General features: G+C 37.0%; 1 protein-coding gene across 9 annotated transcripts in view; it reads left to right on the plus strand.

Annotated features, from left to right (window-relative positions):
* Positions 1 to 15505, plus strand: part of NRXN3 (neurexin 3) — a 1616108-nt gene that overhangs the window by 1599602 nt on the left and 1001 nt on the right. The gene's annotated exons all lie outside the window — the stretch shown is intronic.

Genomic DNA, 15505 nt, shown 5'->3' on the forward strand with positions numbered 1-15505 from the left:
ATTGAAATGATTAAGGGAAATTAAATATTTAAGGTGCTTAATACAACGTCTGGCAGAGAATAGGTTCTCAATAACTCTTAAGAACATGTCCGTCTAGAAGTAGGCTTCTGGTTAATTTAGTGTTTTAACTATAAAATTATAGTTTATATTTTCTTTCTCTTTTCTCATATTTGGGAGGATCACTATGTCAACCATTTGATCATACGCATTTGTCTCTAAGCATGTATCTTTACTAATCTAGAGGCTCATGTGCATTGAGTTTTTGGAATGACTAGGGAATTTATCATAGCTTCTCTCTAATCTACAGTAGTTCCGTTTACAAAAATTAAAAATAAATCTCATGATATGTGTCTTGCACATGCAGGCATCTCTGTAGTCTTCTCCTCTCTGGTAAATCAGCTGCTTGAGGCTCAGGTCAGACACAGTCAAAGCCATGCAATCATGGTACATCATCTTGATGTCAAATGCATGAGTCTTGAGCAAGCTTTTCATGTTGTTTGCATAGTGCTAATTTCCACTGAGTATAAAAACGCCTTGGTGTTATTGATTTATGAACACTGTACATTCCTTACAATGAAGATGGATTTTAGGGGAAAAGAGGGTGTTTTCAAGATATGGTGAATTTTATTGTAACATGTCGTCAAGTTCAGCTATTTCTTGTGGACAACGTAGAGAACTTAAGGGCCCTGCAGAGAGGAGGCAACAGGTAGAATGCCCAGCTGCTACCACCAAAAAAACACCAGCACAAAGAAAATGATCAGAATTCTGGTCATAATGACAGACTAGATGAGCTTTTGTGGAAAACAGAAGCAAAATAAACCTTCTTGAATAATTTATTACTCTAAAAATACATTCATAACATGTCATGGTATGAGTTCAGGAAAAAGATCCCACTACTGCTGGGTTCTGCTGTCAGTGGCTGTAGGGCCACAACAGGCAAACAAACAAAGTACATTTTCACTACCCTGATCACCAGTCCTCCCACTGATAATTTGTTTGGTCCATTCCTTCCTATTGCCTGAAGACATGCATCAAAGTCTGGCAGCTGTAGTCCTGACTCTTCTGTTTACCTTATCTTTAGCTTTCACAACTGCAAAGGAAAGCCTGAGTTTTTAATAAACATCCCAGCACCAGTTTATGAGAGGGAGAATGAGTTAGATAGTGATGTGGTTTTTTCGGATGGTTTTTTAAGCCAGCTCTGGGTGAGAAGGTCCAATTTGCATTGGAACTGCTAGCTAGAATTCAGGGAAATCCCATCTGGTTTAGAGAAGAGTAAAAGAAAATAGAACAGAATAGAGGATGCAATGCTTCAATAGTTAGTTTACAAACCATTTACTCAACGCCTCATGTGGGAGTAGCACCGTGCTTGGAGCTACGGAGGTCTGCAAGAGAGAAAAATAGACTGGCCTCCCTTTGCGAGGTGTTTTCAGGCTATTAGAGGCATTGTTCCTTCACTAAGCAGTGATTTCCTGAGCTCTTACCAAGTGTCCAGCACTGCTGCAAGTACAGTGGAGAATTAGACAAAGTCTCTGTTCTCATGGAGCTTATATTCCATAAAAAAATGGGCATGAGACAGCTAGTAAATACTACACAGAGAATCATGAGGGGACGATCAGTTAGAGAGCAGGTTGCTTACTACGGAAGTCATGGAGGACCTCTCTGAGGAGCAAACTTGGAGGAGAGACCTGAACCATCAGAAGGAACAAGCCAGGCAAAGAATAAGAAAAGGAGTGTTCTTGGAAGGGAAGCTAGAGAGTATGGCCAGAGTCTGAGACATCGTGGGTCAGGGGCAGCTGTAGGAGGTGAGATGGGAGTGGTAGGCAGCTAGCAGATCACAGGGGACTTTCACAGTGGGTCACGGTACAGAATTTGTGTTTGGAGAATTCTACCTTTGAGGATTTGAAGCAAGACAGTGACTTGATCTGTTTTATATAGTATACTTTTTAAAGATCACTTTGACTTCATTATGGAGAATGGATTTTAGGGAGCCGGAAGTGGAGGTGGGGAGATCAATTGGGAGGCTATTGCAGAGTCCAGGCAAGGAATCATGGTGGCTTACTCTAGGACATGGGTGATGGCAGTGGGAGAAAGTCAACGTGAGGAATTTGTTGCCAAAGTAGAGTACACAGAACTTCCTGGTACACTGGATATGTGGAGGTGAGTTGGGGTAGGGGCTCAAATATCATGACTAATTAGGGGCTTGTACACCTGGGTCAAACCCAAAAGATGGGAAACCTAGGAGAGGTGCAAGTTTAGGAGGAGAGTGAAGTCCAAAGTTCTCTTTTAGCCATTTTGAATTTAAGGTGCCCCTTAGAGACTGAAGTAGAAATGTTGAGTAGACAGTTGGATATGGGAAATTGGAATCTGAGAGGAGGTTTGAACTGCAAATCATAGTCATATAGATGGCAGGTCTTTACAGCCAAGGGGCAGGATAGGATCACCCAGCCTAGGGCCACACCTGGGACCAGCCATGAAATGGAGAGATAAAGGGTCAGAACAGGAGGAGGAAAGTTGGAAAAATCTTGGGCTATTCAAGCTAAAGGAAGAAAGAATTTCAGGCAGAGCTTTCATTTCTGACTGGCACACAGGTCATTTTTATGTGGATAAAATAAATCTTTTATATTACCTACTGTCTTGGACTTTAATAGTATTGTAAGGACTTAATAGTTTGCAAATAATGAGCCATATGCATATATTGGCCCTAAAAATCCACAGAGAAACAAGGTTAAGAAAAGGAGAGCAGTTGCTAAGTTCATGGCTTTAAGCTCTATTTACACTGCTCTTTGTTTTACTTCATGAAGATATTCGATGAAGATAACTCTTGATTAAATAAATTAGTGCCAACAAGGATAACTTTTTTGAATCCCACCCATTTCACAAAGCAGAGATCCAAGTGCTGCAAGCTGCTCTATTTTTGTAGTTCAATTCAATAAATATGTACTGAAGACCTGTGGTGTCCCTGCTCTATGTTAGATGGATTAAAAAACACAAAATAGTTATAAAGATTCAGCTTGTGCATCAAGGAGTTTATAATATCCTGAGTGAAGAAAGACTTACTTATACTACTACCTGGTTACCATTAAAACAAATGAAAATAAGAATATTAATTCCTGGAAATTTTTTAATTGAATTTTCCCTTTTGTGCATCTTAACCAGTATTAACGCTTTTGGCAGAAAAGAGCTAAAATACTACCTCGACCTTCCATTCCCTCATATCCTCATCTTACCCCACAGTTCTAATGCCTGTTGGGATATGTTTTCCAAGGGAATTTGATGAGAGTTCCACCCTTGTCACCATCCTCTTTGGTCTCTTCAGTAGCACCAAGTAATGCTGAATTCATAGAATATAGCGAATAACATCTTCTTGCATTTGAATTGAATATTTCATAGTTTCCAAAGTAATTTTACTTAAATTTACATACATATGTGAGCTGGAAGGACGAGTCTTCCTGATTTTATAAATGAGCAAACTGAGACTCCAGGGGTTGGGGTGAGGAGTGAGTGACTTGTCTCAAGTCATGTGGTTTGAGAGGAAGGGCTCCTATGAAAACATATCTCAGTATGACCTCTTCAGAGCTTAACTCTAACCCACAGAAGAGTGAAACAAAGTAACTGTAAAATTACATGCATATATAACAAAAATTCACCACTAAAAGATGAACTAATCAAGGTTTAAGAACTTAGCACTATTGGAGGGGTAGGAACAGAGGGTCAAGAGAGGTAGTAATAGTGGCTACTTGGGTTAAGGTTTTTGACTGAGGTTATTATTTGTTTGATGCTGAAGCAGATGCTCCAAGCATCCCACGCAGAGTAGCACTGATCTCAATTGTCTGAGACTCAGCCTTCTCTGAATATGAAACCCTCATAGCTGATGCTATGGTCAGCTTTGAAGAAAATAGTAACAAACATTTGAAGAGCTCTTTATAAACACTTTCAGATTCAAAATCTCAGTTGTATAAACTTACCCTTTGAGATAGGTTAATTGACCAGCCATTATAATCGCCATATTACACATGAAAAGACAAGCTCAGGGAGATTAACTGACTTTTTCAATGTCCTAACAAGCTAGCATAGTAGGTGATACAACCAAGACTGGAACTTAGGTCTCCAGACCCTAAAGTTTCTATCCCATATACTAGATTTCAGGTACAAGGTGAGCCACTTCGGTGATGTAAGATTTTAATGCTTTTATGGAAGCTCTAAGCTAGTGTGGGGTTTTAAAAAAAAAAGCAATTAATGATATTAATTAATTCATTCATTAGTTCATTCAGTAAACGTTTGAGTGATTATTAGTATCCTGGTTGGTAGGAAAAATAAAGATAAAAAGATGCTATTCTTGTCCTAAAGTTCTGAGTATAGCTGAAACTGAGAAGAAAACAAATTAAGTGCAGTGGAGTGTTGGAGCCAGTAACAATCTGTACAGGACGCAGTAGGTTCACAAAAAGGAATGGAGATTTGGGGACAGAATTACAGATACAAGTTAAGGGTTTTGTAAATACATAGGGAAAGAAGTCATTAATGTAAGGTCCTTCCATGTGTAAACATTCTATTCTACCAGGTTTGAAAATGCAATACTACCTTTTGTAATGTTTTATCCATTCTTACGAATCTTCTTAAGTATGAAAAATTACTCTCAATTGGGCAAGCAGATCACTGATACAGAAATACAGTTCTAAGTATTGGGCTTGATAGTGTTCTGTGCTCTTTTCCATCTTGGAGGTTTAGTTTTTCTCTTTCTCCCTCTTTACTGTAATTAGGTGTGTAAAATGTTTGGGAACAGATAGTACAAGAACTTCTTACTTGGAACATTTTTGTTCAGCATTAAAAAGAAAATGTTAAGTTTTTTATTTAGAGACAAATACCATGTTTGAAGCAGTCTTCACTCTTTCTCTGAGCATCACCCATATCTGAGGAAGAGGTTGTGAGAAGTCGGGGTAAACGCAGGGCTCATTTTGTAACACAAGTGACAGCCATCCTCACATTACTAGGATTCGACATCCAGGCATAGTGTCTCTGTTTTTATTCTAAGCCAAACCATGGTTCAGAACTGAGCCATTGATTCTCTCAGAAGAATCCCTCCCTTCATCCCACAGACACATAACATATCAATCAATGAAAAGGATTTTGTGTATTTCATAGGAGGGACAGATGATGAAGAGATTTATCTCATATACCTGATGCAAAAATCTTGAAAATTCTCATAAGTATTTGCTCTCCAGACTCCTTTTTAGCCTTCCCTGATTACAATTTTTTAAGTCTTTGCCGGGTGTTGTACTCTGATTCCCAAGAAGGTTGCCTCTTCCTTCCTCTTTCCAGTACTTTCAGTGACAAATTTAAAATATTTAATGTTATGCAAAATAATTCATTTGGACCTTCCTCTTGAACCTCACCTGCGCACACTGAAGACAACGTCCTTATCAAGCAGGACTCACTCTCCCAGAGAGGCGGGTTTGCACCTTGAGTTCCTTGAGTATTCTTCCAGCTTCTCAGGCACAACCCCAAGCAGTTTAGAAACATATTTCTTTGAAACAAGTGCACTTTCCAAGATGCATTCTGAGTAATTCCATCTTATTGCATTTGATGTTCTTAAAAGTCTGATTTTGCATTTAGACAGGGTTATTTGGACATGCTGGGATAAAAATGGTCCCATCAAAATATGCTGTTTCAAGTCAAATTATTGTATTATTTGTTCTCAATGGCAAATATAACCCCAAAGCATTCTTAACACTCAGTAGAGGCATAGATACAGAACCATGATGTTATTGGTAATAAAAACCTAGTGTAGATATGCAATGAAAGATGAAAATGAAGTTGTGACCTGATTATGAGCTACTGGCAATATTATTTTCTATCTTATATTAGAAATCAAATGAGCTTTGTGCATATTAACTGATGATTGACTTATAAAAATGTGTAGGCACTGATATAGTGCTGTGTTTGCTTCATTTGAAACTGTGGCTTCCATGGATTTAAAAAATACATATTTTATTTGCAAAGTGACAACCATAAATTTTGGTATGTTCAATTGTTTAGCCAGTGATTTCCAGAAAGTAAGTGGTGTCCTACTTGTATGAGTTTAAAACAGGCAATTTTGAAATAGGTAAATTACTCAGTAGAAACCTTAGGAGACTCAAATTGCTGATGTATCTTCCGCAAAACACCTCTTATTTTCCAGGAGTATGTATACACTAGACATATCTTATTCTTTGTAAGTCTCACACTTAGACCACTTATGTTTCCTACTTTAAAAAAATGCCTATGAAACAAAAAATAGCCCATGTGAATGTTATTAAAACTAACTTTGTCCTACAGAAGTAATTTGATGCCTTGTGAGGCAATCTGTACATTTATAGGGCCTTCTCATACAATAAAATTCAATGTTAAAAGTATAATTATTCAAAAAAATTAACTAAATGGCAACAAGGGTTTTTCTTTACCTATATTGTTGGGATTTTTTTCCTCCTCCTAAAACCTCCCAGCTGCCCTTTGTGAAGTTCCTAGAATAATGATTAACATTATAAAACCAGAGACTAAAAATCTTGGTATGGACTGACCCATGGGGACACATTACTATAATTATTTTAAAATAAAATAATAAAAGGGGCATCCCATAAGGGACAAAAGTCTGACTCATCCTCACAATTTATTCTGTTTGTCAAAGTCACCCAAAAAATTTCTTAGGAGTGGTTGGAATTGGCTCAGAACCAGGGGCTCTCAAGTGTCTTACCTTTGTGGTTCGCCTACCTGGGTTTCCCAGTCCTTGGTTGAACATTAACGTTCTCACGGGGATAAAATATTTAATGTAATTCTTGTGATCTCTTCCAGTAGAGGCTGAGGCCATTTCTAAAACCTCCTTCCCCATGTCCCTTCCACAGTATCTTCACACACACAAACACACACACACACACACTTTGTCTCTTTTTTCCTTTTCTCAAGGTTTAATCGAGCATTTTGTTTCCCACATGGTCTCTAGAAGACTGGCAGTTTCCCCCAATGTCCTTCAAATAAGCCACACTCATTTCCTGACTATCCTATAGTTAGTTTACTGATGCTATGCCACTATGCTCTTTAGAGTGGAGCGGGTTTTGCCTCTATTACCTAAACAAAGCTGTCCATTTATCAGGTACATTTAATTACCACAGTTGTCACCCATGTGCCCTGTCAATTTGGCCAAGCCCAAGAACATGTATATGGAGCGGTATTAATTATAACCCCTCTATGTCTTACAAAATTTACCTTCTGAGGCTATGAATGAATGTCGGCTAAGTTTCCTAGAGCAGAACGCACAAACTCATGTGTATTTTTACCTCAATTCCTGCCACTACAGGCTCTACTTCAAGCCCCAACACACGTACACATATACATGCACGTGCTTACAAGAATGTAATTGGCAAAAGGCCTTGGGATGACCTTTGCCCCTACTGGAAGGCATGAAACTAAATCCAGTACCTTTCTCCTACTCTCAAATTGGTTTTGTCTTGCTAACCTCTTCCCAACCCTAACTTACTGGTCTGTTTTTCTATTTTCCTTAAATGCAACTTACTTTAAGCATGTATTAACTTGGTTAACATTCCTGCAGTTAAAGGATAATAGACAATTACCCATTTGTCAGTCTTAGCCTCTTTCTTCTCTCTCAAACGTCTACTTGTGACGTACATCCAGACTGCACGCCCTTTTTATTTTTTTTTAAGAAGCAAAACCAAAAAAAAAACATTTTTAAAGAAAATGCAAAATTTCTTTTTAAAGAAAATACAAAATTTGTTTTTAATGTTGGCTGTCACCAAAAGGGGAATCAATAAGCCAGAAAATACAAAACAACAAAAAAAGTATCCCCTGACTGCTCTGTCTGTGCCTCCTCAGCGTGTGCATCTGGTTGTTCATCTCTGAAAGTGTGTGAAATACTCTTTTCTTTAAATTATTTTTTGTTCTTTGCTCCCTTCTTGTTTGGGAATTAAGTGCTTTTTGTATTATATATATCTATCTGTATATATATCAATGTGTTTCTTTTTAATTGCTAGATCTTTATCTTTAGATTTGGTTTTATCCAAAACTATGACAAAAAAAGTTATGAATTGTTTTCTGCAACTTTTCCCCACTCCCTCTTTAAATGTGGAACAACTTCAGCTGCAGAATCCCCACATCCACATCTTTCAACTAAGCCCGGTCTCACTAGAATCACATGCACCATGGGTGGCATGGGGAAGACAGGTGATGTCATTCAGACAGTAACCCTTTCTATATAGGGAAGTCATGAATGACCCAGCCAGTGGGCTCCCTATACAGCTTTGTCTTTCAATTTGAGGATCTCCACCCCCTCCCCTAACTCTAGATGGGGCTGTGTGCCTGCCGATGAAGTTGTTCAACTTGAATGCATAAATCTAGTCTCCTTGTTTTTGCTTTTAACCTTTTGATCATTATTATAAGTATTACTATTATTATTTTATGTATTTTGGCTACTTTTAGTAGGGACAAAAGTTTAACTGTTTTTATTATTTAAAAATCTTTAATGAAACTGTAATGATTTTTGGAGTAATTGCATGTTGAAGAAGTTGCAGCTTAGGGTGTGTGAGATTGTCAGTGTTAGAGTTCTGTTCTTTATTTCTGTAGATGGGCATGTGTAGGCTCATTTGTTTTTGTATATTGCCCATCCCTTCCTTACAGCCAGAAGCTCTAATGCAGCTAGATCACTCCGTGCCGCCCTTACATGGACATGGCGACTCACTTACACATTTACTCCCATCATCTTCATCTCTTGTGTAGTACACTCATAGATATGACCCTACCCTTTCTGCATCTTTCCTTCCCATACCCCTCCTTTCTTTAGCATTGTTCAAACTTATGTGCTGTCATCCATCCCCTTCAATTAAAGAAAGTCTAAAACTTGTCAAAAAGACAAAAAAAATTAAAATTAAATATATATCTGAGAACCTATAATAATGCAGAAATTCATTCAAAACCCTCGAGATTCATAGATTTTTTTTAAAGGCGAATTATAAAATTAAACAGGTTTTTAAAATTTTTTTTAAATCATTGCAATCAGAATAATTTCAGATTCAAAACTGATGCCCTCCCAAGCCCCTCAAAGTAAAATATTTGTTAAAGTGCAGATTTTTTTTTCTTTTCATGTTATGTGGTGTGGATGTATGTGTTGTTGCCTCCCTGTATCATCCTCTGTTGTAAATTATTATATTTGAAAAATTAGACATTTTGCTCAAAAGTTTTTAAAGAAATGACAACAAAAAAGCAAGTTACAAGAATGTGGCAATTCTATTTGTCCAAGAGCATTCTTACACAACTTTCTTTTGTAAATTTTTCTTTCATGCCAAAAAACATGCGGGCAATTTGTTGATGTAAGTTGACTATAAATTAATACAGTATGCTTTTTTTAAGTTAAATGGTTTTGTCTATATGGAAATGATTTCTTTATTTTTCCTAAAACAGCCTCTATTTTTTATTTGCTTTTACTTTTCTTTTCTGTCCTTATGTTGTGAATGCCTTGTTGATGTTATTTGCTCTCTTTCCCTCTAGTTTACTTTGAACCTGAAGTTGATTTTATTTTCTACTATGTGATTTTGAAGACGATATTAAGTATTTTATTTCATTTGTGTCTATTTGCTTAATTTTCACTGTTATATTTTGTGCTGAATTGCTTCTAATGATCAATGTGAATTCTACTCTTGGTAGAAGGGTGTGGGTAAATTGTTCTTACCATCCAAAGGAAGCCTGGCCTCTTTGCCTGAACCAACTTTTAAAGCCTTGAAAGCAATGGTAGGCTCTACAGTGGGATATGAAATTGGATACAACCTACAGGAGGCCTGTACTCCAGAAGAAAGTTAGTTGAGTTAACTGCAAATGTTATCAGTGGTAACACATCCTAATTTAACTCCTTAGAAAGCATTTGGGGAAGTCAGTCCGTTATTTTATTTTCCTTCAGCAAAGGGGAAATAAGGTACTCTCAAGTGACTATGGTAGAGTTTGGTTATCCAGGATTAAACTATCACCATCACTGCAAGCTATAAAATCACTTTTACTGAGAATAGAGAAAGAACCCCAAAGTTCAGAGTATTGTCCTATGATAATGATGCCTTCCAAAGTATAAAACTAACTACTGGTGAAAGCACACCCGCACACAGTAAGCACCCAAATCTCTCTCTCTCTTTCTCTTTTCCCTTTCTATTAATATTTGCCATTTCTCTCAAGGATTTAAACAGGTAAGCTTTAAAAGGATCCTAAGATTCTACTCACAAGAAACATGATGATTTTCACATCTGAAGTTTTATTTAGGAAACCTCTCAGGTAGGTCCTGCCATTTTGTATGACTCTACGGTGAGAATACTCCTTGACCTTAAAGGTATTTGGTCAATGTTGCCTTATCACTTCAGGAAACAAAAGATCAGCAAGAAGTGCTATATAATTTTTAAATAAAGAGATTACTTGCTTCACTTTAGTTTTAGGTATTAGTATTACTGTTAAAGAAATATCAAACTGAAGAGTGGATAAGGGATATGTTTCCAGCCCAGCAGCTTCAATGAATGCACTTTATCTGCCTCAGTTTATATGATTTTATATTGTTTGACATGTTGAATGATATTTTAGGTTTAAAACTAAGAATCTCCTAAATGGACTATTTTATCTAATTGAATTGAAAGCTTTTATTTTTGTTGAGGATGCTATCCATAAGTCCATTTGATATAAAGCTTATCATTTATTTTAAATGCAAGCTCTTGGGATTATTATAAATCATTCTTCAAACTCTGCATTTAAAATAGCCTTAATAATCTAGAGCCTATATTATTATACTTATACCTCAGCATACGACTACTACATAAAAAAAGGTCAGAAAAAAGTCATCAATGATTTCAGTGTTTATAGGCCCAAAATATTAGTAGAAATGATACTAGTAACTAGAATTTTGGAGTAGCAGTTTCTGTGCTAAATACTTAACATGCATTATAATTAACATTAACATGCATTATTATTATTCACATTGGTGGCTTGAGATAGGCTGTGTTATTATTCCCATTGTACAGAGATTTTAATAAATTTGACCAACTCATGGCTAGTAAGCCACAGAACTGTGATGCTAACCTGCATCTGAGTGACTTCAGAGGCAAAGCTTTTAACCAATAGGAAGATGAAAAACTCCACTAGACATTCCTTCTTTTACAATGTATAATGACATCAAGGGGCTATAGCTCATCTTACCTGGGTGTATATTGAAAAAATAGAATCTGTAGCCTTTCAGAATCAAACCCATTTCAGATAAACTAGGGGAAAATGTCCTACCTGGAGATTCTCATCTCATTAAAATGCTCATTAAAAAGTTAAGCCCCTTTGAGATACTTGAGTTTTTCTGGTGTCTTCTCCCCAGGGACTTGCCATGCCTGTCCATGACTATTTTTTCTGAGGCTGGATGCAGAACAATTTCATGGTTCCAAGCTTCCAGATATTGATGTGTTGCAAGTACACACTTCTGCAGCACCAAATAACTAAGTGAATATCATTCAATAACTAACTTTGTGGGGAAAAAGATGATTTCTCCCCATTGTATGTTAGTTTTCCAGCAGAGAATGAGAAAAATGCAAATAAGAGATGAGGTAAAGAACCTAAATATAGATAAAAGAAATTCAAGGAATTGGAGCACAGTGTCCTCTCCCAGAGTCTCACTCTTCAGTGTCATTGTTTTTCGTATTTTTGTGACTTCTTCCACTCAGATATCTCCAGAGAGGCAAAGGTTGGAGCCATATTGAAACTTTGTGCTGCTTTTCTTGTTTTTTCAGATGACCCACTGCACCACCATCACCTACAACATTCTCACAGTTCAGAAGAGTTCTATTAAATTTTTAATATACTGTCTTTTTCGATGGCAGAGAGCCCCTTTTGCTGAATATCAGTCCTAGATACATGAATTATATATCTATAAATACACTCATAAAACAAAAAAGCAGGGCAGCCTTCAGGGCTAAAATAGACCTTTTATATCCCTAGTGATCTCTCTGGTTTAAAGAAAAGCACAACCCTGTCAAAAAAGGGTATATATTCCTGATTTAAAATGCTAACTTTAAGGAATATGGATAGTTCTTATTCCAAACCAAAGAAAAATTCTGGGGATGGAATAGGAAATTAGAGTTGTGATGGATTACAGGTTTTGTATTACTCTGCCTGCAACCCCTTATGACTTTAAGCTTGTTGCTTCTATGAATACTTTCATAGCATAGACATCCGGTAGATCACTGATTTCACGGTCTTTGGGCAGTGAAAAAAAAATTATCAGCTGCTCCAACATTTCTGAGGAAACTCACTTTAGATTAATACAAATAAACATGAAATCTTAAATAGACTTCGGCAATCTAAGTCATTTCTAGTAAGGATCTAATGATGGGAGAAACACATCCTTCACCTCCTTATCTCAAATGATGTGTGCCCTTGGACCTCCCGGGACACTAGAATCATCTTAAATCTTAAATATGGAATTTGATATTAAAATGGACTATACACCCCAACTCACATACTTGTCTCAGGCAAGTTTATACGTGGAAGGTTATAAACCTTCCACGTTTATAGTTATCCAAAACTTTCCACCTACTTTCACTATAATTCCCCTTTGTAATACCAACTCCTACATCCCAGTGGACTCCCTTTTAAACTAAAGACATTCTTCCAATTCCTTGAGATGCCAGGAGAGGGGAGCTATGAAAGTTCCTATGATTTCATTGATTAAACACTACCAGGATTTGGGCTCAAATGTCCCTGACAGGGGCATCATTTATCATTTTTATCACTGCTACTAGGATTAATAACAAAATGACAAAGAAATTGAAGCAGTTTTAACAGATTCTGTTATTTAAACTCTGCAACAGCATACCCATCATTTTAGTTTGGAAATAAGCTCTTACCATTTCACTTAAAGGCTCACCAACCTTTTAGAAGCTCTTTGTAAATTAGTGAGCTTCAAGACCCTCTTTTCATCCCCTTATCAAAAGGATGATTTTCACTTTTTTTTTTTTTTTCTGCTCCAAGAGAGATACTCACATTAGGGTGTTGAATGAGAAGCACATAGCAAAGGAAAGTGGAAGTGATTCAACTGCAGGATGAGCAGTTTGTAGATCTTGTAGATTTTTAACAACAAAGACACAGTGGAAGCTTCAGCTGGGATTGAAAAGACAGGGGGGAAAAAAAAGGCAACTGTAAGACTCCAGTTGGGTGTCACAGATGGTACACTAAAATTGCAGATGAATGCCCCTCTGTAATCATGAAGACAGTGATCTTAATCTCACTTAAAGGGACACTAGCATCCTACTTAACAATTTGCCTTTATATTTAATTATTTGTTCCAGGACTTTGCCTCCCAACAAATCAGTCATTCCTTGTCCTTTATCCCAGTTTACTCTCCACTTAATAAACAATGGGTTGATTTTTATCCTTGCCCTAAAAAGCAAATGACTCTAGGTATTTGTGCCAGAAAAGAACAGCCATTCTAGGTGAGATGGGTACAAAAACCCTGTCTTGTTCTCCAAAGGAAAGTGAAATCATCCCTGAGCGATCCCTAGGGAACCTTTAACAGACTGCATGAGCCTTCACTCCTCTCTCCTCACTGCTCTTTTCTTACTCAGACACCGCCTTCTTCCACGTATCATCTTAAATACAACACTCAGGGCCTCCCTACCGGAAGAATGAGAAGAAAAGGTAACTCAGGGTTAGTTTTAGGACTGGCTTACCTTTAGGGACCTGTGTTCCAAATCCCATTTATAAAAATTAGCAAAAGTATGTAAATGATGCGTTAAATAAGTTGCAAGATATATGAATTACGTATCTTCACAATGTAAAAAAAATAGGCATGCTTGTCCAGGAAAGCAAGTCTGAAGCTTTGTCAACTCTGCAAAAATTGGTTTGCTCAGTAGTTTCAAACTCTTGAGCACTAGAAGAGAAGCTTGGGGTTTAAAGCACAGACTAAAATATCATCTTGAGATTCTCAGAAAGATTCTTGTTTTATTTCCCCACATGTGCTAACATCATCAGGTAGGCCAGGGATGACTGTACAGTGCTCTCTTGTCCCTTCCCTTCCGTAAGATACGCATTATGTACATCGTTGCCACCCTCCCCAACTCAGTTTCTCTCTGCAGAGAATAAAAGCTTCTGATATGGTGCAAGCAGTTCTTCTCTGGCGCTCTGAAGGTGTGCAGTATCTTTCTTTTCAGGAGGCTTTTTCTTAGCACACCTGAAACCTGGACAGTTTAGATGCAGCGGGTCAGAAAGAAGACTTCAACCATGATATCGTATTATCATCTCAACTGTCTGACTAACTGGGTCAGGGACCTATCATGCCATCCCTGCTAGAGGAGTTTTAAAAACAATAGTTGGAATAATTTTTAAATAAGTTTAACGAAGAGACACGAACTGTGACTTCCCGATTCTTTCTCTGTTTGAAAATAACACTGTAAAGAAACACAGGAGAGACTGAAGACCGATTATCTTGCTTACATACATGAATAATAAACTTGACCCTACAATTAGGTGAGTAACATCCACCACAGAATATTTGTGGTAACCATAATTTGCAGGGCACTATGATTTAGTGAACTATTCTGAACTTCCTTTCCTGACCTAGTCCTCGTATGTTTATAAGTGCAATAACTAGGGTCTGTGGGTAAACCGATAAATATCTGCCATTCTAAGAAATAATAAGAATCCAAATTGGAAAAAAGAATCACTGATTTTAAAAACTACTTTGCTAGCTCTACATTTCTGAATCTGAAAGTAAGTTTCCAGTAAGGCATGGATATGTAGGCTGGGTATTCTTGAAATCTAGTGTCTGCTCAGTATATATTACATACAGCATAAAAGCAATGTATAAACATAATATTAGACCAATGCAAAACAAGTTGTTGTTTTATAGTCAGGGGAATTTCTGGAAAAGCATAATCAAGATGGGCTTGTTAGATGAACATTTTCAACCTACTGTAAGTTTCCCTTACTTAGCATTTAGTAAATGAAGACTGCACTTGATAAATGTGAAATAAAAGGTAGTAACTTAAAATACTAAAGATGAGCTCTTTTATGTTCCTTAATCTTGATCTCAGTGACATGGAAAATATGTCATTCTCATCCTAATGGGAGCAAATAAGTAGAAACCCAAGAAAAAAATAAGGAAATGCTATGGCTCACAGATTAATCACATGCATATGTGCATGTACGTACACACACACACACACACACACACACACACAAACACATAATTTTCATGGTCAGTATTTGCAACAGTATAGTTGAAGGTCATTGTACCATAAGCAGATCCTGGAAAAAGCCTATTTGAATTCTATCTAAATAATTACTTGAGAGTATCTTTAAAAATCTAAGTCCCCAATCTACGGATTTCAGGTTTTGATGGCAAGAGGCATATAATGGGCTAGAAGTATAGCCCAATAATCAGCCTAGAAGTAGAGAGGATCCATATGTGGATCCAAGTCATTTTATTCTAATTTCTGAGGTGTAACCTATGAACTAT

The sequence above is a fragment of the Eubalaena glacialis genome, chromosome 2 (genome assembly GCF_028564815.1).
Source record: "Eubalaena glacialis isolate mEubGla1 chromosome 2, mEubGla1.1.hap2.+ XY, whole genome shotgun sequence".
Lineage (NCBI taxonomy): Eukaryota > Metazoa > Chordata > Mammalia > Artiodactyla > Balaenidae > Eubalaena > Eubalaena glacialis.